We start from the raw sequence: 25,025 nt of genomic DNA, 5'->3' as shown, positions 1-25,025 counted from the left end.
GAAGTCCAGTGAGAATTAAGGTTAATAATGCCAATTCATTGACGAGATAGATCTTTTCTTACATCAAATAATGGCTTCTGGAACTGATCTAAAGAAGGGCAACAAGGCTTGTGAAGGGCTTGAAGAATATGCCCGATGAGGAGAGTTCCTATTAAGGAACTGGGGCTGTTTAGTCTGGGAAAAAGGAGGCTGAGGGGAGACCTTATTGCTCTCTTCCAAAATCTGAAAGGTGCTTACAGCAAGAGAGGGGCTGGTCTCTTCTCACTGGTGACAGGTGACAGGACGAGGGGAAATGGCCTCAAGTTGCTCCAGGGTAAGTTTAGATTGGATATCAGGAAAAACTTCTTTACAGAAAGGGTTGTTAAGCACTGTAATAGGTTCCCCAGGGAGGTGGTTGAGTCACCATCCCTGGATGTGTTTAAAAACCATTTGGATGTGGTGCTCAGAGACATGATTTAGCGGAGGATTGTTAGAGTTAGGGTAGTATGGTTAGGATGCAGATGGACTTGATGATCTTTGAGGTCTTTTCCAACCTGAGCAATTCTATGATTCTATGATTCTATGAATTGGACACTAAACTAGTCATGGAGTTGTTCTTCTGAAAGAAGAATGCTGAGAATCTGATCTGCAATACAAAAGCAAAGCATATGATGAGTGAAGGACCTTGCTGAGAGCAAGATCCTCCTCTGAAGGAGGAAGGATGGCAGAGCCTTTTCTATCCAGAACTTCTGCCTATTAGCCATTCACATCACAGTCGCTCTAATGGCCAGACCAAAACTAGAGCCCTTACCACCTTAGCTGTCACAGACATGCATAGTAGCCTTGCCACAGTACACTGTGATCCACACTGATTCACGTCAGGGAAGAAGGTGAGATAGCATTGTCCTCCATACAAGGAATCTGCAAAACTAATAGGATCTCCTTGGTCTTGTGAGTCCCCTAGTTCTACATGTTCTTTATCAGATCATTTTCTTCTCTAGAACTATGTCATCACAACTAGTAACACCTTGTATTTCTCTCACCTCCTTCATGCGAAGATCACAAAACTGTTCAAAAGAGAAGGGATTCACATCACTGAACATGACTTCTACTCCTGAACTAGGCATGATGTAAGCCATCAGGAAACCAGATAACATCATTGGTTGAGCACTGGCTACCAGATATACAATGGGATGCAGCTTAACCTCCACCACCTCTCAGTATGGTACTCCAAATGGCTCCCAGGTCATGAGAAGGACATTCCCATGGCTTAACCCCATCAAACATTCCCTGAAGCCATAGGAAGCCCTGCTCAGAGGGACAATGCCACAGGCCTGCTGGGCCAAGGTAAGGTAAAGGCACCCACAGGGCACAGGGCTAAACAAGTCTATTTGGTATAACAAAGAAGTCACAGGGTCTGTATTTCACCCAAGTTAGAGTGGGTAACTTCTGCATGAACCTTTATCTGTACTACTGTGGTGCAAATCCCTTATCTAGAGGTCTACCTCCCAGCCCACAAGCTGGGTGCTGGCCTTCCTTTCCCCCAGGCTTGGAGCTCCTCCCTTCACAGAAGTCAGTGCAGAAAGGAAAGCTTCCCTATTCACCACTTAACTCTTCAGGGGTAGGTGGTGTGTGTGAGACACCATGTATGCAAGCAGACAATGGACAAGCACACTCTATATACATAGCATTGCATACATGTGCCCTACACAGAAAACCAAGATCCCAAGGCTCATTTAAAGACAGATAAAGTAAATAGCTGTAAACAGCCTTTGAAACCAACATTTCATGCTGCGCATGATATCACTCACTCAGGGCAAAGTGACTTACAGTGGGCTCAAATTTATCTTAAAACTTATGATTAAATTATCAGAGTTCAGGTACCTGCTGCAACACTCCGAGTGCAACATTATCTATCCCATTCTCCTGGCTAAAGCTTCCCAGTGGTTTCTGTGATCCTTCCTTCTGATTACCTACTAGCACCTGACTTTGTGCTGCTTCTTGTAACTTTCCGCTCTTTCAAGCCACGCTCCTCACCTATCAACCTAGAAAAACTGGTTTGTGTAAACTTTAGGTAACCCTTTGTGCTAAGCCTATTTCCAGCTCAATAGCTGAACATGGTGGTGTCATGGCCAAACATTGTTCCCAGCAGAGAAATCAAAGATTTGGGGAAAAGAAGAAGGAGGGAAATTCAGACTTTTAGATATATTTGGCTGAAAACTTCCTATAATGTTTATGTTAAGATTCATATTGTACAATTGCAGGCAGTAATTAGCGAGGAAGTGCACCAGGTGCACTAGCATATCATTCCTAGTTAGAAAGTTTTATTTGACTTAGGAGTGAGATGATCCAGAAACAGGTGGTGACTGGTGGCCATCACACGCCTGAGCAGTGAATCACTATTAATAGTGTTATTAGAAATAAATCATGCTCCAGCAGCACAGCGGCTGGGATAAGTCCGAATAAACTATTTGTGGAGTAGTTTCAGCAGAGACCAAGCCTTGCTGTGGCTTTACACTCCTGAGCCACTTACTTTCACTATCTTTAAATGTAAAGTCAACATTAAAAATAAAACCGATTACTCTGTTTACAGGAGATATAATGGCCTCGGTCAAACAGAACTCATTCACCACAGTCTGCATCATTGTACAAGCAAGTCAGGCTCTCCATGTTCTTGGCTACAGCATAGCAGCTCCTCTCAGGCCACTCCTTCTACTGTAGGAAGCTGAGTGTTCACAAGGAAACACAGTGAGAGGCTCACAGGATGTGGTAAAAGGATGTCTGTGTGGGATGCATGTAACCTACAAAAGACTACAAACACACTCAAATCAAGGCAGGAAGCATCTGTGGGGGTCACTGAGGAGTGATGGAGGGCTGAATCCATTCGGCATTCTATGAGTCATGGTATTTTTAAATGAAGTATTGGGCCAATTTTTCACTAAAATTATTTCTACCTCTTTCATTTTATTCTTTTATCATTGGGACTATTACTGGTCAAATTACATCCTATGTCATGCAAAATGCCTTCACAACTGAGGAAAACAGACAAAAGGTTTGTATCTGAAACATATTAATGTGATTTTGAGGAAGTCTAATAGCTACATTAGTAAACTTTTGCAAAGTTCTCAAAAAATACCAGAAAATGTATTGCACAGAACGAGCCTACACTGAGTAAAAGATGAACAATACATTTTTTTTGTTTCTCACTTCCTTGATTCTAAGCATTATCTTCCCTACTATAAATGACATCGACTTTTGTACAGAATATAGCTTCCTCAAGGTCCAAAGGCTATATGTTTGTCAGCATTGATCTTGAGTTAATCCTGCACTGAAAATACGTCCTAGATTTCTTCAAGCTCTTAAGTTTTTGATTCCTTGGTCAGAATTATGTCATAAATGCGTTTTGTTTTGTTTTGTTTTCCCCTTGTGTATAGCGCTATCTTTATTACACAATGAAGGCATTGTTTAACCAGCAAGATTGTGCATATGGGAAAAACGAATGAAGAGGTCAGTAAATTATTCTGGATCCTGTCAGAAGGCCTCTTAAGAGAAGAATAGCTCTCAAGTAAACTGGAAAAAGAGTAAACTTTCCCTCTAAAAGAAAGAACTTCTTTAAACGGTTAGAAACCAACAGTAAGAGCATAGAAACAACAAAAGCATCTGTGAGAGATATTGTTCTATGTCTAGGAGGGCTGTCCAACTTGATGAAAGTTCCAATGAACCTACAGACTCTTTATATTAAGCCTTGCAAAATAAATAACACAAGTCAGAGAGCCTAAACTCATTTTGTTTTATATAGCGTACGTAGTATATAGCAAAAGTGATCATATCCGTAACTTAGCTGTCTTTCACAGATTTGAGAGTTTTATGCTGTCTCAATTAAATAAATGGGAGGAAGGTAATCATTCACATTTATTAGATGAATTTGGACAGAACCCTTGATCAGTCTCAAACACACAGAGAACAGATACTGAGACCAGGGCACAGCAAAAGAGCAACAATTCAGACCTAGCTAAAGTTCAGCATGAGCAAGAATGTTTGGAAACTTAAAGACAATCATATCCAAAACCTGGAAAATAGAGTGAAATTGATCAAATAAAACTGTTAATAATTCTGTGGGATTTTTTGTTTGTTTGTTTGTTTGTTTGGGGGGATCTTCGGAAGGCTGTTTTGACTGTAAGACATATGGTGTCAGTAAATGTAGTTCCAGTATCCGACTTATGTTAGCAGCTAAACAAAGATGGTGGCACAAAGAAAGGTGCCCCACTGTGAAAAGTATCTTGCAGTATCTTGTACAGAACTCAGGATGTTTTAGAATCGAGATGGAAGATAAAGTTTTAGTTTCAAATCACTGGCTTCCCATTCACATAAAAGAAATCTTGCAGAGAAGTCTTTACTTATTCAGTACTTCATTCATTATATTGTCTGTTATCATCCCTGTAAGTACAGGTTCCCAAGACGAGCCTTTACAAATAAATCTGATTATTAAGACACAACCTGTATTTAAAGTATTTCTCTGGACAGAAGACTAGGAATAATTCATAAATCAGTATTGCTTGGACAATTTGAGATTCCAGCCTTCACGAAGCTTGGCTCTTGGATCTGAAATAACACCTAATACACTTTCAGATCAGTTGTGAAATACCATCAGAACTGCTAAAGGTTATACTGAGATGAGGACGAAGCATCCACTCATTTCTTTTCACTGTCTGCAACAGAAGCCAAGCAACCCTGGACAGTGGACAGGTTAGATACACTTTGAGAACCAGAGCCCTTAGTGGTACATCATAGCATTATTTGACTTGTGCTGGGGGAACATATTCCTTTTTAACTCACAATCTGCACAATGCTACTTCACTGGAAGAACATTTACAAACAGCCACTTCCTTTTGATGCATTACAACTAGCACAAAATAGAAGGTACCTTTCAGAAATGACTGCTTTCCTTTATAGCTTTGTGTTTTGAGTTTCTCAAAATACTACATACAGCCAGACTGAAATTCCAGAACTCACATGCAATATCTGTTGTCTCTGTTCTCTACCTCATTCAGAGATACCCTCGAGCATGTTAAAAATGAGTGTATCGAACCTAATATTTATGATACAGGACTCAAGTTTAAAATCAAAGGTTTGCATTCACATGGCAGCATCTTGCAGAGAGCTCTTTATTCAGTGCTTCATTCATTATGTTGCACGCAGTAGTCATTACAGACAATTGTCTGCTAGCGCTACCCACACCTCGGCTGTTTGTACAATATGAGTCACTGCGAGCTACAATTCCAAACAGAATTTTTTCATCCTGCAGTAACCACATACTTTGTTCCAGATTACCTCCTTTCCTTTTGTGTAGGCAGAATTAGTGAAGTACAATTAGCAATAATGCCATTTGTCCCCAGGCTGGTACTTTTGCTTAAAGCATTTAATCTTTCCTGTACCTCATGTATTACAACAATAAAGCTGCCGGAATACAGAATGCGGCATGTAATAGGCACAGAATAAAGATGGATCTCTCCTGCTGAAAGGAAGAACATTGGCCCAGCAGTTTTTGATTCAACACATATAAGTATTTCCATGCAAATATCATGCCATCTAGTCTAATTGCACTTATCTCATGAAAATAATTTTCTTCTCTTTAACAGGAAGGAGCAGATTATACTGTACTCTTCCCTTTTCACTCTTCATGCCAGAGGACAATATTGGAGGAAAATGGACAATGTCCTTTTCTTAAGGACAATTTGCAAATGCTCATTCTAAAAATCTGATCATTGGAGACAGACTACCAGGCTGCTTTCACCTTCCATGTCTGCTCTTTTCTTTTCTACTTTTCTTTCTGCTCTGGTTTCTGTTTGAATGCCACCTCTCTTTCCATTTAGCCCAAAGATAAACTAAATGAATGGGTCTTTTCATTGAGCAAATCATTCTTAACACCTCAGATAAATGAGAGTGTGTTTTTTCCTACTGTCCTCGGTGAGGAGAGCAGGGTAAAATATCTTTACGCCCTTCTTGTGACGTAAAGCTCTTTTATGAAATCCTGACTCAAACAGAATCAAACAGCATATAGATTCATACCAAGTTAATATGTATAGTGCTTCTCACTCCTGGCATCTGTCCTTATATGTATACTTCTGGATAACATTGTTTTAACCCTGTGAGGAAATTACAGAAAATTAGGAATATCTCCAGACAACAAGCCAGATAAAAATAATTCAGTGTCAGGTTTATCTTTTTTTTCTTTCTCCATTCTCTCTGCAACAAAAGTGATATTTGAAAGACAGATTCACTTGTGAAAAACTGAAACTGAAGTAAAGTAATCTGTTCCCAGGTGGCAAAGCCCATCCACAACTTTGAGATGGGTGAGACTGGCTGGTGAATGAAGGTGCACTTACGAACAAATAAGGCTGAAACCCAATCGGGAGATTTTTGCTCAAAAGAAGGCAAACTGAAGTACACCTCTCACAATCCCTAGCAAAGTGACAATGTGATAGAAGGGACGGTACTTTATCTATCATTGATCTTGAAAAACATGTTGGCTGCAGAATTGTCACAACTTCATCAGTTCATTCACTTTTCTTTACCTGTCAAATTATCTGTGGCTTTGATGAAAAACAAGCTTGTTCAGCAGGGACAGGTGGCTTTTATTAGAGTGCTTTGTCTTTCACTGGTGCACACTGTCAGCTTCTTGAATCCTCTAGGAGAGGGAGACAGTACATCATAGTCAGAAGTTGATTTGGAGAAACAGAAGAATGAAGTAGGCTTTCTTTTCAAAAGTATGAAAGGGCTGAAAAGAGGTTTATAGCTGTGCAGCACACAGGAAAACCAAGTGCTCAGCTACCACTGATACAACTCCTGCTGCCATCTATGTGGTACCAGGATGGCAGAGCCACTCTCCTCCTTGTAGAGCTTGCCAAGCACTACTTATCACCATCAGTGTCCTCAAGCACAGAAGTCTCTGTTCCAGGGTCCTGCTCATCTTCACTGCTCCCCATTGCTGGTATCAGTAAATGGGGATGAGCACCTTGGACAATCTGGATCTCCCTGGCTGTAACTTGAGACCACAACTTCAACTCCTCTTTACAGAGGTGGAACACATGTTTCTAGAAAAGGGTTCATCTGACCTGCTCTTATACTGATTATAGATGAGATTAACCACATTTCTGAGATGTACTTATCTCCCTGGTTACCTGAGGTCATAGGAAATGAGCCTCAGTGACAGTAGCCATCGGATAACTCAGACCCATTCTAATGCTGCTTCTTGCATTTTGTTTCTGCTACTGTAATTTGTTGTGTCTATTCATCTTGTTCTAAACTGTGCTATCTATGGTGCTTCCATACTGATATTCTGTGTCCCTCAAGAGGGAAGGCTGAATGTACTAATTGAATTCCATGTCTGATCCTTGCCAGCCCAGGCAGATTTGCTGCGATGTCCTAATAGCATATGAATGTTCCTGGGAACCATGAACAAAAGGTGATGATAAAGTGCAAAGTCAGCGTGGTGATTACTAATATGTCCTGTAACACAGCACAGCAGGTAGCAAGGCAGAGATGTCCCCTGTGCATATAACTAATTACTGTCACTGTAAGTAACTCCACAGGGGAAGGCCCTGTGCATCTAAAGGCTTTTCTGTTTCTACCATTTACACTGGCTAGCTCAGGAAAATTTTGGCATTCCTTGTATACATTTTACTGTGTGTATCCTTGGGCCATCACATCTTGCTCCTACGTAATATTTTGGATGTGACCATACACCCAATGCAGTATCCTTGTCTCAAGAGCATAGAAGATGAGGAAAACAAATGGCATTCCCTACACAACCATTGCAAGTGGAGGGAAAAATTAGGGCTCAGAAAAAAATGTGGCTGCAGGTGGAGGCCTCTTTGGCATTGCCAAACCCAATATGACCCATGTCTACTGCTTTTTCTTTGGAAGAGCATTTCTAACCAACAGAAACATCAAGAAACCCTGCCAGGTTAAACCAGTTAAGGCCCATCACCTGCACTGCATACAGCAATTTGACAATTCTCTTCCTAAAAGAGTTTTATGGACAGAAAGCCATTTTTTGTACTCCCACAGCAACTCCTTTTCCATGCTGTGCACCAGCTTCAGTCCATTTTTGCTTTCTCCTGTCTCCTCTGCAAGTTGGCTGTTGTTCTTTGTCTCCCTAAGGCTTGAGGGACAGAAGTGATACAAGAGCCATGCATCCATTATGAAAGAGTGGCCAAAGGAAATAACAAAATCACACTCTTTAGGAACCCCTGCAAGGATTTCTTTTTGTAGAGCAGGACTTTTATGCCATCTTGCAACAAGCTGCTTTGGAAAATATCTGATATTTCCTAACATCTTTTTCTCAGCATGCAGCTTGTTGGGTTTTGACACTTTTGATCTTGCTTGATTACTTATTTCCATTCTACTGGCAATTTTATTCTATCTTTTTTGGTTTCAAAGAGCTTCTTTCTGACAAAATTTCTCCCTTGATTTTGCTGCACATCTTTCCATTCATTTCTGTTCATTTCATCTCTAAATGAGTTTGATGAAAGATATTTTTATCTGCTGGTGTTTATAGGAGCCAAAGGAGCCAATGTGTTGGGCTGTTTTTTTGGATTTTTTGTTTTTTTTCATGAAAAATGACAGTTCAGTATAACTAGATTTTGTTTTGTGTCTTAATGGAAATCCTAATGTTTTGAGGAGCTCTTCAGAAACAGAACTTCTAATCACTAGCCATTGAGAATAAATGTTGTTTGTAAATAACATCATTCTAGGCAGTTTTCTTCCTCCTAGAAATCAAAGAGAAAGCAAAATGCATTCTCATTTCCATTAATACTGCTTTGTTTCAGCTTATTTAAAATTCCTGGTATGAGTTTCAGCAACCATATTTCTTCACCTCTATGGAGTTACAACAAAGCAGCTGTTAGCAGAGCTTGCCACACGTTTCCTGATAGAATAAAATGTCTTCCTATGGGCTCAGCTTTTCATCACTGGATTTTTTTTCTCAGAATATTTGCATGATCACTGTGAGAGGAGAGGGAAAAATTCTGTGTTTGAATAAACTCAGTTGCACTCAGAAATGCTATCATGGCAAGAGTGTTACAGGGCCATGGACATAGTGGAGATCATGCTTTTGGCCTCACTCTACTGACTCTCTTCTGCATGAACATCAGAGCAGATCTCCAAGGACATTATGCTGACCGTCTTGCGTTTATGGAGCCTTTTGGTCATTATTACCCTGCATCAAGAATATTTTGTGTAAAGAAAGAAGGAAATAACTGTTCTAATCCCTCCGAGGCTAAATGCAGTGGGAAAACTTGACAAGACACATGAAGCAGAAGCAGATCTGCACAGCTAAGATTTTCCAGTTGAACTGTTCTCAGGAGTATCTCATCTGAGCAGTCTGGTGAATCGTCTAAGAAATGGAAATGTTTTTCCCTAGTCTTACTATAGTTTTGGCAAAAGAAGACATTTCCCTCACTTTTCCTAGAAAGGAAACAAACAGCTCAAAGTACAAATGAAAAAATGATCCAAATCTAAAGGTCATGCATATAAATGTGCTTACTGATATCCTATAAAATTGTTGTGGTATAGGAAATGATAGCTTTTTGTTTGCTTCCTTGTTTGTTTTTAGAGTAGCAAATAGCTTATGTGAATCTGTACTCTTCTGTCTCTGGGGAAATGTCGAAGCTCCAGGAGGTATTCTGGACAAGCAAGGGATGCTGCATTGGTGTTGCCTGATTTCACAGCAGGGATCTTGCCATCATTGAAGGTTTCTCTCACACTCAGTCTTTCCACAGAGATTTTCTGCAGATTTTCACCCACCTGCACACCAGTGTTAGAGCTACAGAAAGAAAGCTCCAGCACTTCAAACGAGGGCTAGGCCATGAAGCTTTTGTATTGCGTGTTGTTAGCATAAGACAGACACAGTGCGTTGTGCAGCAAAGACCACCCACACCACTTTGGACATTGGAGTTCTCCAAACATTTCCTTATCTGTACAATAACCTTTGCATGTTTTGACTCCTCTTCAAACCCACTGTGTTCTTGTATTCTTAAATGAAATGAATTTACATCTCCATCTACTTCCCATGCTGCCAACTTTTCCAAACCTCACAAACCAGTGAAGAAAATCCATTCCTGGACTGTACTTTCCCCATCGAGCTCTCCAATTATTGTGCTGTTAATAGCTGTGGTAAGTACTTAATATTATCCAAAAATCATAGTGATGCTTTCATTCCATACTTAAACCTTGCTGTCTGATTAGCCTAATCCTAAAGTATTTCCTTACTAACCAGATTACAAAGATAGTTACATGATTTTTCCAACTGACAGTGAGTATGTTGACATTTTCCCTGCTTAGTAACAAAAGTCACATGAGATTATGTGAAGCAGGAAGCAAATGCATCTCTAAGAGTGAGAACATGGCACTGTTAGCGGTCTGGTAACAGAGTCTTGTCCCTATTGACTGCTCTCCTCTGACGTTTCTACAACAGCAACAGCCTTCTCGGATTTCTCCATTTTTTTTTCAGAACTCATCTGAGAACCTCATTGCTCCACTGCTAGCCATTTTAATCTTTTTGTCCTTTCTGTGCACACACTCATTATCTCAAAAATACTAATTAAATCAGGAAAGCATTTGGAGATGTAATTTGAAAACACAATACCAAATAAAGCTGTCCTGCCCTTGGTCTCACTCTAAATTAGGAAACTGTGTAAAACTGGCAGTTAAACAGAAGGGTATTTGAATTGCTCTTATCTCATACCTAGAATAAGGACATCGTTAGGGACATTAGTTACTGGGAAGGCAGTGCTTGTCCTCATTTTAACTAACAATACACTACAATGCCAAATTTGAATATGCTGAGAGCATGAATGATCTGACAGTAAGAAGGGTAGCAACGATTCTTCGTGGCTTGAATGGAAATAGCAGGTGTCTGGGACTTTTCTGGCCCTAAGACAGTAATCAGTCACAGATAATTGATTACTTTCAGATCCAGAAAGTGATTTGCAAGGGATTATATTTTCACTGTACTGTACTAGCTTAACATTAGCAGCACAGGAGGAACCAGATTTCTGAAGCATCAGCTACACAACCAGTCATTTGTGAGCATTTGAGCCATCCCATCCCCTGTACAGTCATATGTTCAAACTTCTGGGTAAATACTAATTAAGCTTTCTAATTGTAACACAGCTGCTTCCATTCCATCTATTAAACTCTATTCATTCCTTATTATTAAACAAAATGTAGGGCAGGAAAATAGAAAGAGATTTTCCTATGCATCTGTCTCTTTCAAGTCAAATTCCTTTCCTGAACAAGTACAGCCATGCCTATAATCATATATAATATAGAGGATCACAGACTACTGACATTCATTTAGTAGACTTATCTAGTAGTGAATTAACTCCTGTTTTGTCAAAAGGAGTGTGATCATATTGATTCACAAGCAAAGCAGTAAGGAAAATGCCCTTGTGGAAGATTACCTAGCTTCACAGATGTGCCTGGAGAAAACCTCCAACTTTAGCAATGAGAGCTGGATTCTGTTGCCATTAAGATAAGCAACATAACAGAATGCAACTAATGACTGAGCCTGGAAAGCAAACAGGAGTGGAGCTGCCCCAGTACAGCTCCTGCCAAACTAGAAGGAGGACAGGTACTGGTCCAAGATGTTCCAATGGCCATTTCACTGCTTAACTCAGCTCAAAATCATCCCAGCAGAAAAGGTGGCTGCTCTTCTGCAGGTGAATGAGTTAAACCAGCTCAAATCTCAGCCCACATGTCTCAATCAGCCCAAGAGAAGGCTAAATTGTGTGGAAGAGGGAGAGATGGGGATGTGAAGGAGTAGAAACTCACTATACAGCAGTAACAATCAGCTCCTAAATTGGCTCAGTTACCTGTGTCACAGCAGCCTCAATTCTCAATCAAAGACAATCATTAATCATAAATCAAAATTAATCATAGTAATTATCAGAGATAATAAAACATTTCTCAGTTTTATCAGGGAAAACAACAACAACACAGAAGAACATACCCATACAAACAAAATAAAAGAAAAAATAACTCCACTCAGGATCTGTGAGATACTTTTTTATGAATCCTGGTCTGATGTTAACTCTGTCCATTCTCATTTGTTTATCTACAGGAATGTACACAAGATCACACACACAAATATGCATTCTATCTGTGATAGCAAAGGGCTGTAAAATATATTCATTTATGAGAAATAGGTAGGAAATGGCCTTTACAGAGCTGATAGGTTCTATGGGAAACAATATATTATTTCTCTCTGAGCCATTCTTGTATTTGGGTCAAATTCAGGGAATAATACGTGCTGAAATCAAATGCTAAGGCACGTTCCTGAGAAGCCTTGGCTTAACCCCAGGACCAGTCCATGAAAAAGGAGGCAGCAGCTGCCTGTCACCCTGGAAGAAGTGCTCCCTACCAGGCTGGGCAGCTGGGTTAATTGCTCCACGCCTTGTTCACTGATTAGGTTTGAAGATGAGGCAGGGCAGATGTTACACCTCTATGCATCTTTTCTGGAGAGTCCATCACCTGCACCCCAGAGGAGTGCATTACCTGGTAGACCATTAAGTAGGAGGAACATTTGCAGTTCCTGGTAGACCATTAAGTAGAGGAACATTTGTAGTTCCTTATGTGCTCTGTAGATGATGATTAAATCTAGCTTGTCTGTTCCAACGACTTGCTTTTCATCAAAAACAGCCAGGGTGGGAAATGAATGGTTATGTCTGAAGTTGAATGAAATATTTTACTCAGCCCACAGAAAAACACACACATACAAAACCATCAGCAACAAATTGAGCTGAAATGGACTAAATTATTTTTTCCCCTCAATTTTTTGTTCAGCTACCACACTGAAATGTCAATTATTTTCATAGCACTATATCAGTCCCTCCTATTTATAGAAATTCTAGTCATACAGTTTGAAAGCAGATTTCCCCTGCTATTACATTGGCTTTAACTTCCAAGGAAGCCAATGTAGATGAACTTTTTGGGAAAAATAAGTCCCAAGAGTAGAGAGCCTGACACTCCCCTACGATGAATAACAAACAGCAAGTGTTAGAACAATTAGTCACTGTGAATGTTTTGTGGGAATGAAACAGTGATTTAAGTTTTCTTGTTTAAAAGAATTCAAGTTATATGACCTGTTGAAGAGCCTTCTGGAGCTCTGACACAACATAAAATATTGTGCTACTCTAATTTAAGTAAGAGACTTATGGTGCAACCCCAATACTGGGGATTAGGTTATCTGGGTTATACAGATATCGTTCATTAATCTATGAAAAAATGAATCCATCTTCAAAACTTGCACAGCTTAAGACTGATGTGTGACTGCACCTCCTACATGATTGGATTTTGTTTCTTGCACAGCCCAAATACTAAAATAAACAAATTCAACATTGCTTGCCTGTAGCAGCACCTTTCAGGCAAGTACTACAAGTCTCCGATGCTGTCTCCCACAGTATTCTTCTGGAGTAGCTGGCAGCCCGTGCTTGGATACATACACTTTTTGCTGGGTAAAAAACTGACTGAATGGCCAGGCCCAGAATGGTGGTGAGTGAAATCGAATCCAGCTGGTGATTGGTCATGAGTGGCATTCCCCAGGAGTTGGTACTGGGGCTTGTTCTGTTCATTATCTTTATTTATGATCTGAAAGAGGGCATTGAGTGCACCCTCAGTAAGTTTGCAGATGACACCAAGGTGGCTGGAAGTGTCGATCTGCCTGGGAGTAGGAAGGCCCTACAGAGGGATCTGGACAGGTTGGATCACTGGACTAAGGCCAGTGGGATGGAATTAAACAAGACCAAGTCCTGGTCCTGCACTTTGGCCACAACAATCCCAGGTAACACTACAGTCTTGGGGCAGAGTCGCTGGAAGATTGTGTGGAAGAAATGGACCTGGGGGTGCTGGTCGATGCTCTGCTGAACATGAGCAGACAGTGTGCCCAGGTGGCTAAGAAGACCAATGGCATCCTGGCTTGTATCAGGAACAGCATTGTCAGCAGGAGCAAGGAAGTGATCTGTACTCAGCTCTGGTGAAGCCACACCTCAAGTACTGTGTTTGGTTTTGGATCCCTAGCTACAAGAAAGACATCAAGACTCTAAAGCTGGTGAGGGGTGTGGAGCACAGATTTTAGGAGGAACAGCTGAGGGAACTGGGATTGTTTAGTCTGGAGAAGACGAAGTTCAGGAGAGATCTTACAGCTCTCTAAAACCACCTGAAATTGTTGCAACAGGACTAGAGGGAACGTCCTCAAGTTGCACTAGGGGAAATTCAAGTTGGATATTAGCAAAAATTTCTTCTCCGTAACAGTGGTCAGGCATTGGAACAGGCTGCCCAGGAAGGTGGTGGAGTGTCTGGAGGTGTTCAAGAAACATTTAGATGTTGTGCTAAGGAACATGGTTTAGTGCGGAAATATTGGTGATAGGTTGAAATGGATGATCTTGGAGGTCTTTTCCAAACATGGTGATTCCATAATTCTATGTGCCATACTACTTCTAGTGGCAACTTGTTTTATCTCTGGATTTAGAATATCCCTGGAAATGCATGTACCCATCTGCAGCACTAACAGATACGTTTCCTGCAGCCTCCCATACGTCTGACTGCTGTTGCAATGGCAGCGGGGGGTAGAATAAATGGCTATGGTCCCTCTGGACAATCCTGCCACTGAAGCAGCTGAGGTGGCAGGCAGGACTGGATCAGACCAAAGGCTGCTGCCCAGTGGCAGCACTCTGCATGCCAAGTACTAAGTCCTGGAGTCATCGCTGGAGCTGCTTTCATGATGTGATAGCTGCTATGGCATGTGCAGTCATTTTCAGCATTGTATCAATACAAATCAAATTCTCTCATAAAAAAATAATAATAACAAATAAAAAATAAAAAAAAAAAACAACAAAAACATTCCCCCAAGCCTACATTTATGCTAATTTATACCCATATGGAAATCAGACCTATAGACTTACATAGGTGACGTGTCCTACTTCTGTTGATTTTGTATTTCTGCGAAACCACCAGAATGACTTCTTTTCTATTATTTCCTATTGTTCTACTTGAAAAGAAACAAACAAACAAATCAACAACAATGAAAAAAAAGCCACCAAAAACAACAACAAAAAAAACAGCCCTTAAAGTCAGATAAGAATTTATTGGTATGGTCTTTCCATCTTTTCATTAGAACTTCATTAGAAGTTGCCTGTCCAGTTTATATTTGTACAGCTTCCTCAGGAAGGTAACCCCCTTTTTTTGAATTCCATTTGAAATGAGATCTTCATCATGGATAACCTTGCACAGTGGATAGGAAACAAATTGCATCCAACAAATGATTTATTTCATTACAAGTAGCACAGCTGGGTCTAGAAAGCACTGTGCTGGTCATGTATCTGCCAGACCTTGCCCAGAGGGTTCAATTAGTGCTAAGGAGGTTACCTGATGACCTTTTATTTTGCTCTGCACTTGGATTTTCATTCTAACTGATGAAGCCACGCATCAGCATAATTTCACCAACATCTGTAAGAGGGAGCCTGCTGCAGCCTCCACTTAACATTAGTTCTCCTTTGATCTCTGACTGAGACATGCCACTCCATCAAGGCAGAGAAAACATCCACCTCCTTCTTCAATCTGCACCCTCATAACCTGGAGAGGAGAATAAGTCTGCATTTTATAACATTATGGCCAAATCCCTTGTGCATATCAGTCATTCCCATGGGATTCTCATTTGTTAGGACCCGACTCATGGGAATTACACTTCATCTACACCTGTTCAGTCCCACCATGTTTGGAGTTGGACAAATAATAGACTGAATCTGCAGTCACACTTTTTTCCTGTTTTCATAATGCAGCTTGTCTTTCATGAAATAATCAAATGAATTGACATAATTCAACTTGGCAGGCTAAAAATCAGACATAAATGAAATTATTTGACAATATGTTAAAATGAAGTCATAAAATATTAAACACACGCCTGCAGTAGCTTCATGGGGGACTGCAAGTTAATTTCAGCTTTCTAAAGTAAGAATATAATTGTTAGAAAATATGTCCTTAAATATTTATTCCTGTCTCTCTAAGAATGAAACAACTGAACTGAACAAATACGGTCAAAGGACTTATCAAACAAAAGGATGAATCCCAGGATGCAGATGAAGTGTATTGTTTTGTACTCTGTTTTAAATTCTCCTTATTTTTTCACTTGGACAGTGTTTGGGGATAATAAAAGACATTGTTGCTCTAGAGATAATTTCTTTATTTTGTTCTTTATAATTAACTTACCACCCTTTACTTTTTTTTCTTAAGATGCCATTTTTTCTTTATTTCATGTAACCTCAGATTTCAAGGCTTAGACCTCTAAAGCTACTTTGACTGTTTTCCATTTAACCTCACCAGACAAAATAGCTTTCAATAGGACATAGGAGATAAAATGTCTAAGAAATGGAGAAAATGGGACTCAGTTGTCAAAATCACTCAGACCATGTAATGTATTTATGATTTGTGGCTCTAAGTGCCTTTGGAAATAAGACCTTGGTTTTGCTTTGTGTTAATATAGCACCAATAAAAAGGTACTATAGTCCATTATTGCTGCTATTATGATAAAACTAAGAAAACTGCCAACCTGTGGAACTTCAGAGAAAAGTTTTAAAATGTAAACCCCAGTGGTTTAAGTTTGTCCATAAATAAAGCCCAAAAACTAAAAGAGTGACATTTACTCTTTAAAACTTGAGGTCTTAAAATTCAGATCTCATAATCTGGATGTCTGATTTCTCAGATCTGAATGGTTAGGGTTACAAAGTCTTCTTTGCCATGATCAGGCTGGGGTTCACAATGTTACTGAGGGGGTTTAAGAAGAAGGATGCACATTCTTATCACACCCAAACAGCAAGAACCAGTTCTATTTTTGGGGGGGATTTTATGTCGGTACAAGTTTTCTTCGTGCATCTCTCTTCTCAGCTTCAGAATGACCAAAACAAATGCAAAATCTCAAAATACAGTGATATTCTGCCTCATCCCTCCAAAGTTTTCCAAGAGTGCCTTCCAGTGCAGTTCACAGAACCTCATGTTGTTTCAGCTGAGCCGGTCAGAGTTTCTTCAGTCTGGCCAGTTTGCAAATGAATTCTCTGGCCATCACAGACATTACTGTGTCTAAAGTTGTTGCAAAAATCTCTTTGAAATCGTAACCCTAAGATGGGGTCTTTCCATGGCTTCAAAGACATGATGTGTCAATCTGAATTTCTTTGAAATATTTAATTCGAATAATAAACTAGCCAAGCGCCAGCATATTCAGCTTGTTATCAGATAGCTCTGACCAGTGACCACTTTGAAGTGTTAATCATTTAGTTAGACAAATCTGTCAACTTTATTGGTTTTGCAGGAAGTAAAAATTAACCCTTTAAACCCTGCTGAAGAGACAACATTTTAATAAACAACTCACCAAAATCCTACTTATGACCTAAAGTGCTCAAAGAGTCATAACAAGGAAAAAAAAAAAAGGAAATTTAGACATTTTCATTCTTTACATCCACAGGAAGAAGAGTAAGGGCCCACAGTCCCATTGCAGACAACAAAATGTACGTGCTTAGTGACCTGCACATTGCATTTATTGTTCAAACCATACAGTGCTAGGAGCAGAATGAGCTCATTTTTGTATGATGCATGTGCTGAAATATCTTTGAATCTACTCTTGTCTGCACCATTGAGTTAGTGGTGTTTCTATGCCTCTTGAGTGCTCTTCTCTTTGACCTAGGTCTCTCCTCTGCAAAACTGAGATGCTATCATCCTAACCTCATGTGGTTTAAGGATGAAAAAGCTCAAAGAAATACTTGATACTCTAATTCATGATGAATTGAGAGAAAGAATTTTAGAGCAGGGTAGTTCATCTCACAGAGGTCTCCATTTCAGTGGGACCTGTGCACTGAAATGTTCCAGCCTACAGGACATCCACCTCACCTTCAAACCCTGTAGTTCACCCCTTGTAGGTCTCAAGCTGCTCCATTTGAGATGGGGTAACTGTAAACAAGCCCTTCCCATAGGAAAGAAAATGCCAATTAAAAAAAACACAGATTCTTTTTCCTTCCAGACAAAAAAAAAAAAAAAAAAAAAAAAAAAAAAGGTTTAATTTGGCTTTGGCAGCCTTACGGTGTCTTTATCCACATCAATCTTTTCCGGAATGATTTGAGGGTTGCACTCCCGCTTAAGTAGGCCTGCTAACTGACTGACAAGAAGGAGTGCTACGTGGGGCAAGTGCCAAGGTTCTGGCTACCAGATGATCTGCTTCAAGGACTCTAACTCCATGTGAGAATAATGAAGAAACTAGAAGCCAGGCATGGCCTGCTGACAGCTCTCACAACACTCACAACACTGTTACCACTTTTTCTTGTTAAATTACAGAGTTTTTACATTCAAGAATTAACTCAGTTTAATCCCAAATGATCCTGGCTTGATTTCTTTAGCATATCCTGTCATGACATCATTGCCAATGTGAGTGGTCATCCAGCCAAATTGGGAAAACGCCTCTTTTCAGAGAAGAGTATAGTCTCCCCACTGTCCCAGTGTTTTTTTCAAGGGAATGAAAAATCTTTTTTTTTTCCTTTCTCTTCCCTTCATAATACCATCTGACAGGATGCAGAGTTCACAATTCAGGGCTCAAGTGACATCTGTATTCCCATTACCCACAGCTCCTCCTCAAGGGATTTGCAGAGCTGTATTTTTATCTAGAAACTATTCCTAAATCCTTGCACAGTATGAGTGAGGATTAACAGGAATGTCACTTTCTAGCAATTATCAGAAATCAGAATGCACCCTTCTCCAAAGGGCTACCACAAGGCCTACACATTTTTAAGGACTAGAAATGCAAAAATAATTATCATCTACTAAGGAGGAGTTAAAAATACAACAGATTTTGCAGCTCAGTAAATGATTATGGATTATTGCCTATTCTTGTTCCAAAGACTTTTTTAAGCATTTCTTTGGGAAAACATATCCTCTACTTTGTCAGACAACCCCAAATAGCCTGCATTTGCTGTACACCACGTGCTATTAAAACGCTTGCTGTTTGTGAATGGGTGCAGTAGAGTGAAAACAGCAGCAGAAATATGTATCTGAAAACTGCTGTGACAAACAACAATGGGGGAAGTAAACACCAGGTTTGTGTCTGGGGGAAGGAATATGGCTGCAGCAGTTCAGTAGAGCGGAGTTTGTGATTGCAAGTGTGCAGGGAGGGCAGGAGACAGGGAGCTGGGAGTCAGCTCCCATTCCCAAAGGCTGGGAGCTAAGGAAAGGCAAACAGACTGGCCCAGCTCCAGAGCTGTAAAAATCCTTTCCTTCCTGTTTGAGTTCAAAGGAATAAACACAGAAAGAAATATCACTCCACTTTACAATTCATAGTGCTGCACTATTAAACCCAGTGTGTTTTTCCATCCATATTGATTTTTGTTGCATTTATTAGATGCTCAGTGAAGGAATTTTTTTCCTCACTTGTGTAACCTTTTGTTCCTCCTGCTCTCAAAACACATTCAGTGTTCGCTATGGCCTGCATTCAATCATCCCTCCAGGCAATGGAGAGAGTTCAACCAACTGCAGTAAGATTTGGAGCCAATCATACTGCATACAGAGAAGAATACCTGGCAAATGGTATATGTGAGTGGAAAGCCAAGGGGAGATGCTTGCAGTCACTGTATTCAGTGGCATATCTTCCTTTGACTTCAGGGGCACAGACTCACATCCAGAGCTGGGTTGGAAGAATGGTCTGCTGGGTCTTGGCCACAATGAAATGCAGTCATGAAAGCTTTCACTATTCTGATAGCCTTCCATCCACAGAGTGAATTTTTCTCTGCAACGTGTCTCCAAATTGCATCTCTCAAGTATGAAACACACAACACATCCAGCTCTCTCCAACTTCTTTATCTTTCCAGACCTCTCAGAGAGAGATTAAATCAGGTCACACACCAGGGAAGGATGCTGCATACTGGGTGCAGAACTTCAAAATCAAAATTTATATCTTCTAACAGGGATTACAATGTTCTGACACTTGCAGGTAGCTGAGCTGTTGCTCCTGGTTGTAGCACTTCACTCCTCTCCCATCTTGAGGTCTCACAGGACTGGTACAGTTAGGGAGCAGGGTTTTTGCCATCTGCTGTATCAGCCACATCACGCCATGAACCAAGAAAGCAAATATGAGAAATACGCTAAGCCTTGAGCAGCGGTTTGGTCTGGCACTGAATTTTTCACATGCTGAGCCATTGTGGATGTGCAGCACAAGGAGTTACACCACTGGACACCTGGCAGGTGTATGGTGCAGGCTGCCCTGCAGAAGTGTGCAGTGCACCTGCAGACAGGCAAGAGCAGAACAGGTTGTGGAGGCAGAGAGTGGGGCTTGTTGGACAGGTGAGATGGAGTTTATTTTATTGAGTAGGACTGCGGGGTGACAAAGTGGCAGTTAGCAAACAGTGTTGGAGTCTGAGAAGATATTTGTTTTTGTAACTAAGCATAACTTTCAACCACATCCAAGTTTGGAGAATGTTTATTAGGATCTGGCAAGCTGGCCACCACACACACCATTATAGAAAACCTCCGGCTGAATTCAAGGAGTAGGTTTCTTATCCATACACATACATTTTCAGCTTTTGGATGACACTCTTTCCGTCTTACATGGAGTGCAATAAATCCCTATGCTTAATGAAAGTACTATAATGAATGCAAAATGATAATGCTTTTTTTAGACTGTCTTTACTTCATCAGCATATAACAGGCTGTGATACTGGCACCTGGAGAAACTAGTGAAATCACTGTGAAAGGAAAAATGTTGTTTGAACAAAACTGAACAAAACTGAATTTCCAGGGCTCTGAAACCAGAAGTGCAATAAATGTACAACATAACAGCAGCAAAAGACACCCCAGGCACCCAGAGGTGCAACCTCTCTGACCCCAGTAGACACCTCTGCTACCTGTGCTCATGTCATCTCACATAATGCCAATGCAACCACATTGTAGCATTCTTTCTGGAAGACAGACCTCTTGTCTTTTACTACTCATCTCATGTGATCGTAAATGTTTCTGTAACAGTTTGCTTGTGCTTTAATTAGGAAAAAGAATCCAAGACTTCAGAGCCCACTGGTCTCAAAGTGCAGACTAAAATGAGTGGAGATTCACAAGCCCTGCAGGTCTAACAAAGCCAACAGATCAGAGCTCAAAAACAGGCTTTGCACTGATGTGATTTATCTTCCAGGGCTGGCCTGCCTGTATATGATTTTATAATGATGGCAGCCAGAGATGTGATCAGCAGAATAAAAGAGAATTTGGGCACTGGAGAATTTGGGAGTGACCATTGATTTTACTACAACCACAGCATAAAATCTGTGAGATAGATCTAAAATGCACGCAGATGGGTGATCAGTTCAGGTGAACTGAAGGCCTTAGATTTGTCAAAAAGGACATACAATTATATATTCTTTGAAAAAAATAGAAGTCTAACAGAGACATCAGATGTTCCAATGACTGTTAGAAGACTTGAAGAAGTACCACATGCACTCCCCAAAGTAGCTCATAATGGATTTTAAGTCAACACTGACCAGAAGCATCATTAAGGGATACAGTACAGGCAATTCTTAGTTTAAATGTGTTTGCAGTATTCAGAGGCTATCTGCCTGTCTCTACAATGTAGGAGCTAGTGATATCAATTTTGAGTTTTACGATAAATAATAAACCACCTCCACTAGGGTTACTGTTGTATTATGTTACTGTATTGAACATCACCTTTTTGGAGGGAAATGGAAATAAAGGTGTTGTTCTTCAGAAAGATGTGCTTTCTCAGTCGTAAATCTCTTGTTGTGTTGCTTTCTTCAGCTTCAACTTCATTCCACAAAATTTTACTTACGGTTGTAGAATTTCATCTGATACAACAGAACCATGAGCATCTTGAACAGCTTAAAATAAAGGATGATTTTAAAAGTGGGGCATGTGAAAGAGGATTACTATTTTTCATTAGTGGAGGCAGATATAAACCATCAGAGCCACAGCAACCTGAAACTCAAATGTATTTTAAAATTCTTGTTTTCTGTTTTTAGAGAGAGAGTGCCTTGTGTAAAACATAACTTTGAACCAAATATGCATTACTTTTTATTTGTGGGCATATGAAGGAATTTAATCGTGACAAAAAAGAGGTAGTGATTCTAAATGGATTGGCTGTAAAAACGGTGATCATTTTCTCCGTACTGAGATGCAGATGTTTTTACTATGGCATTGTGTGGGAATCTATAGTCCACACATAGATGAAAGATTACCCATGTCACACAAAAATGCATTTCAACGGCATCTTACAAGATTTCTGCTGTCATAAATAGTTATTGAGCATCAGATAAGCACTGACTATCAAAGTATTCAGATATATTTCAGAAGTCTTTGCTCAAGAGTATTCAGTGCCCAAATTATTCATATATGGAAATGTGTATTGACTGCAATGCTTAATTATTGTTTCACATGGAAGTCTAGGTATTATATAGTGAAAACACCTAGGAACTGATACAGAAATGCTTATTAAACAGTTCTACAAATACTTAAAAGTGATCAATGTAATCAATTGATGGGTTTACCCTTCATCCTCACTTATGTTTCTAAGTCAGCCTTTTAGTTCAGAAAGTCAACATAAAACAAGAAGCCTTGCAATGAGCCTTCTTTAAAGGCATTTAGAATATTGCTGTGCTTAGTGGTTTGGGAATAATTAAAAACAAAAATAAAACTTTAAAACACATTTAACTTGTTTGCTTTCAACACCATGTCTGCAAAAAACTTGAATTCTTAAGAAATTTGTTCTGTTCAGATCTGCTTGGTTAATGTCTGCCTAACCATCTACTTGTAATTGGTCACATAAGTCTGGTAACAAAACTTCACGAACTAGATGAAAGTACTAGCTCTTTCAAAGCAAATATCCACATGGGTAAACTTCCAGCATCTGTGAATATTTATGCAAGCAAATTTGAATGTGACCATGTTTACCCTGCTTGTAAAACATGCAAGCCAAGCTGTACAGAATTCCTTTACAAATCCAAATATTTGGAATTTTTTTTCTTCCTTTGGCTGTAGTTGGGGCAAAACTCTGTCATAAGATAAATATAACTACATACTCCAGCTCTGAGCTCTTCTCTAGGCTAGCGTCAGTCTCTCTGGTCTGAGGCCTCTGGCTGGACCATTTGCAGTTGGGCTCCAGTCTAAGTGATCTCTCGTGGCAAAAAATAAAATTACTTATGCTACTATGAAGCTGATTTAAAGAACATGTCAATGTCAAATTTGTAATGCTGTTACCCTGCTTAGAATGTACAGTGTTATACTAAAAAGAGAATCAGAGTCATCTTCTACTGAAAAGTAATCATTGCTCATGAAAAATCTCTCTTTCTTCTTTGAATCCTGATCTGAAATCACGAAATTCCAAAATATAATAATTACTGGTGAAGATAGATTGTGTTCTATAGTATCCTGGGACTGAAATGGCTTGAAGGGTAGGATTGCCAGCTTGAGAGATTTGTCTCAAGAAATTGAGCATATGGGACAAAAGGGAAAGGGGATGAAAATTAGCATTTGTCAAAAGCATATTTGATAGTCCAGCATATTTGATAGTTCTACTGTCCATGTGAGTGGAACAGATCAGACTCGGTACATCAACTCCAGGTTTTCTGTTCATATGCACAAGTTCCACATCACATCTGTTACCCTCATACCACCCAGATGTGATGGACTCAGTGTGCCTGGGTATATGTAACAGCTGCAACATGTTCCAGATGCACCAGACATGGTGAATGCAGACAGGCTCAATATCTCTTACACAGTGAGTCCCATATGTCTGGGATAAACTGGCCTCATTGTGAATGTGATGTGGGATGCCAGGGATGCTAGGCATCCAAAAGTATGCTGGGTTACTAGTCGAAGCAATTCAAAGTGTCACAGTTGGCTGGTGGGAAAATGTTGCAGAAGTACTAATTAAAAAGACTTCAAAAATAAAAAATACTACCTAAGATTCCATGACTACTCACTAAAATTTTCATTTCCCCCCCAAGCCCTCAGTACCACTGCCATTTTGTCTCCTAAACAGTCTGTACAATAGCTAGAAAGTCTGGAAAATTATTGTCAGAAAGACAATTTGGCAAAAACAAAGAGTAGTGAACATAATAATTAATTGTGATAGAAAACTGTTATGTTTTCAAAGTTGGCACCTGTATTTAATTCCATAATGCAGTTGTTACCAATTGCCTATGGATGAGGAAATGGAGAAAACTAAAAGTGATGCAACCAAGTATAAAAACTTTTGTGATCTGAGAATTTCCATCAGTTTTTCATTTCATTTTATAAAAGGCTGTGCAATCGTTTCAAATGACAAAAGGCTGCATCTTAAGTTAGGATTGATACTTTTCAGCAAGCCGCTGCACAGAAAGTAGGTAACTGGAATAAGAAAGATCCTCTCTCTGTCTCCAACAACACTGCACCATAGTGACTGCTGCAAACACTGAGTAAACATTAGCTGGGAGTAGGCTAATCACGTGGTAGAGCATCTCTGCTTCTCTAATGACCCTTCATTCTGAGTTGGTCAAGATTTCATTTATAAGAAAAACATATTTGGAAAAGTCAACAGAAGGGTATGAAGAGAATAATGAAGAATGAAGAGGATAATGTATCACTGTTTTACATGCTAATTTAAGTAAACACAATTGCATCATCTTCAGTGTTCCATATTTCAGTGTTTCTCTCAGTGGTTGTTGTCTCTTGCTTACTGATGAGACAACTGAGTTTTATGCATGGAGATTTTTGTGCTCTCCCGAACATCCAGATAAACGTATTTTGAATGAGTATTTCTGATTATTGCAATTGCAAAACCAAGATCAGTCAATGATATGCCTACTTATTGCAGAGAGCTTCTTATTGCAAAATTGGATGATTAACCTTAGTTTGAAGCAAGTAACATGGAAAAAGTTTTAAAAGATAGAAATAGATACCTATTGATGCTTGCGGACAAAAAAAAAAAAAAAAAAAAAAAAGCTGAATCCAATTTGTAAAGAAGTTTAAGTGCCTAA

General features: G+C 39.7%; 1 long non-coding RNA gene across 3 annotated transcripts in view; it reads right to left on the bottom strand.

The window, feature by feature from the left end:
- LOC149920009 (uncharacterized) overlaps nt 1-25,025 on the bottom strand; it is a 168,850-nt gene that overhangs the window by 49,739 nt on the left and 94,086 nt on the right. The window lies entirely within an intron of this gene.

The sequence above is a fragment of the Phasianus colchicus genome, chromosome 1 (genome assembly GCF_987193195.1).
Source record: "Phasianus colchicus chromosome 1, bPhaCol1.hap1.1, whole genome shotgun sequence".
Classification (NCBI taxonomy): Eukaryota; Metazoa; Chordata; class Aves; order Galliformes; family Phasianidae; genus Phasianus; species Phasianus colchicus.
Note: the sequence above shows the minus strand (reverse complement) of the source record. Positions and strands in the feature narration are given on the sequence as shown.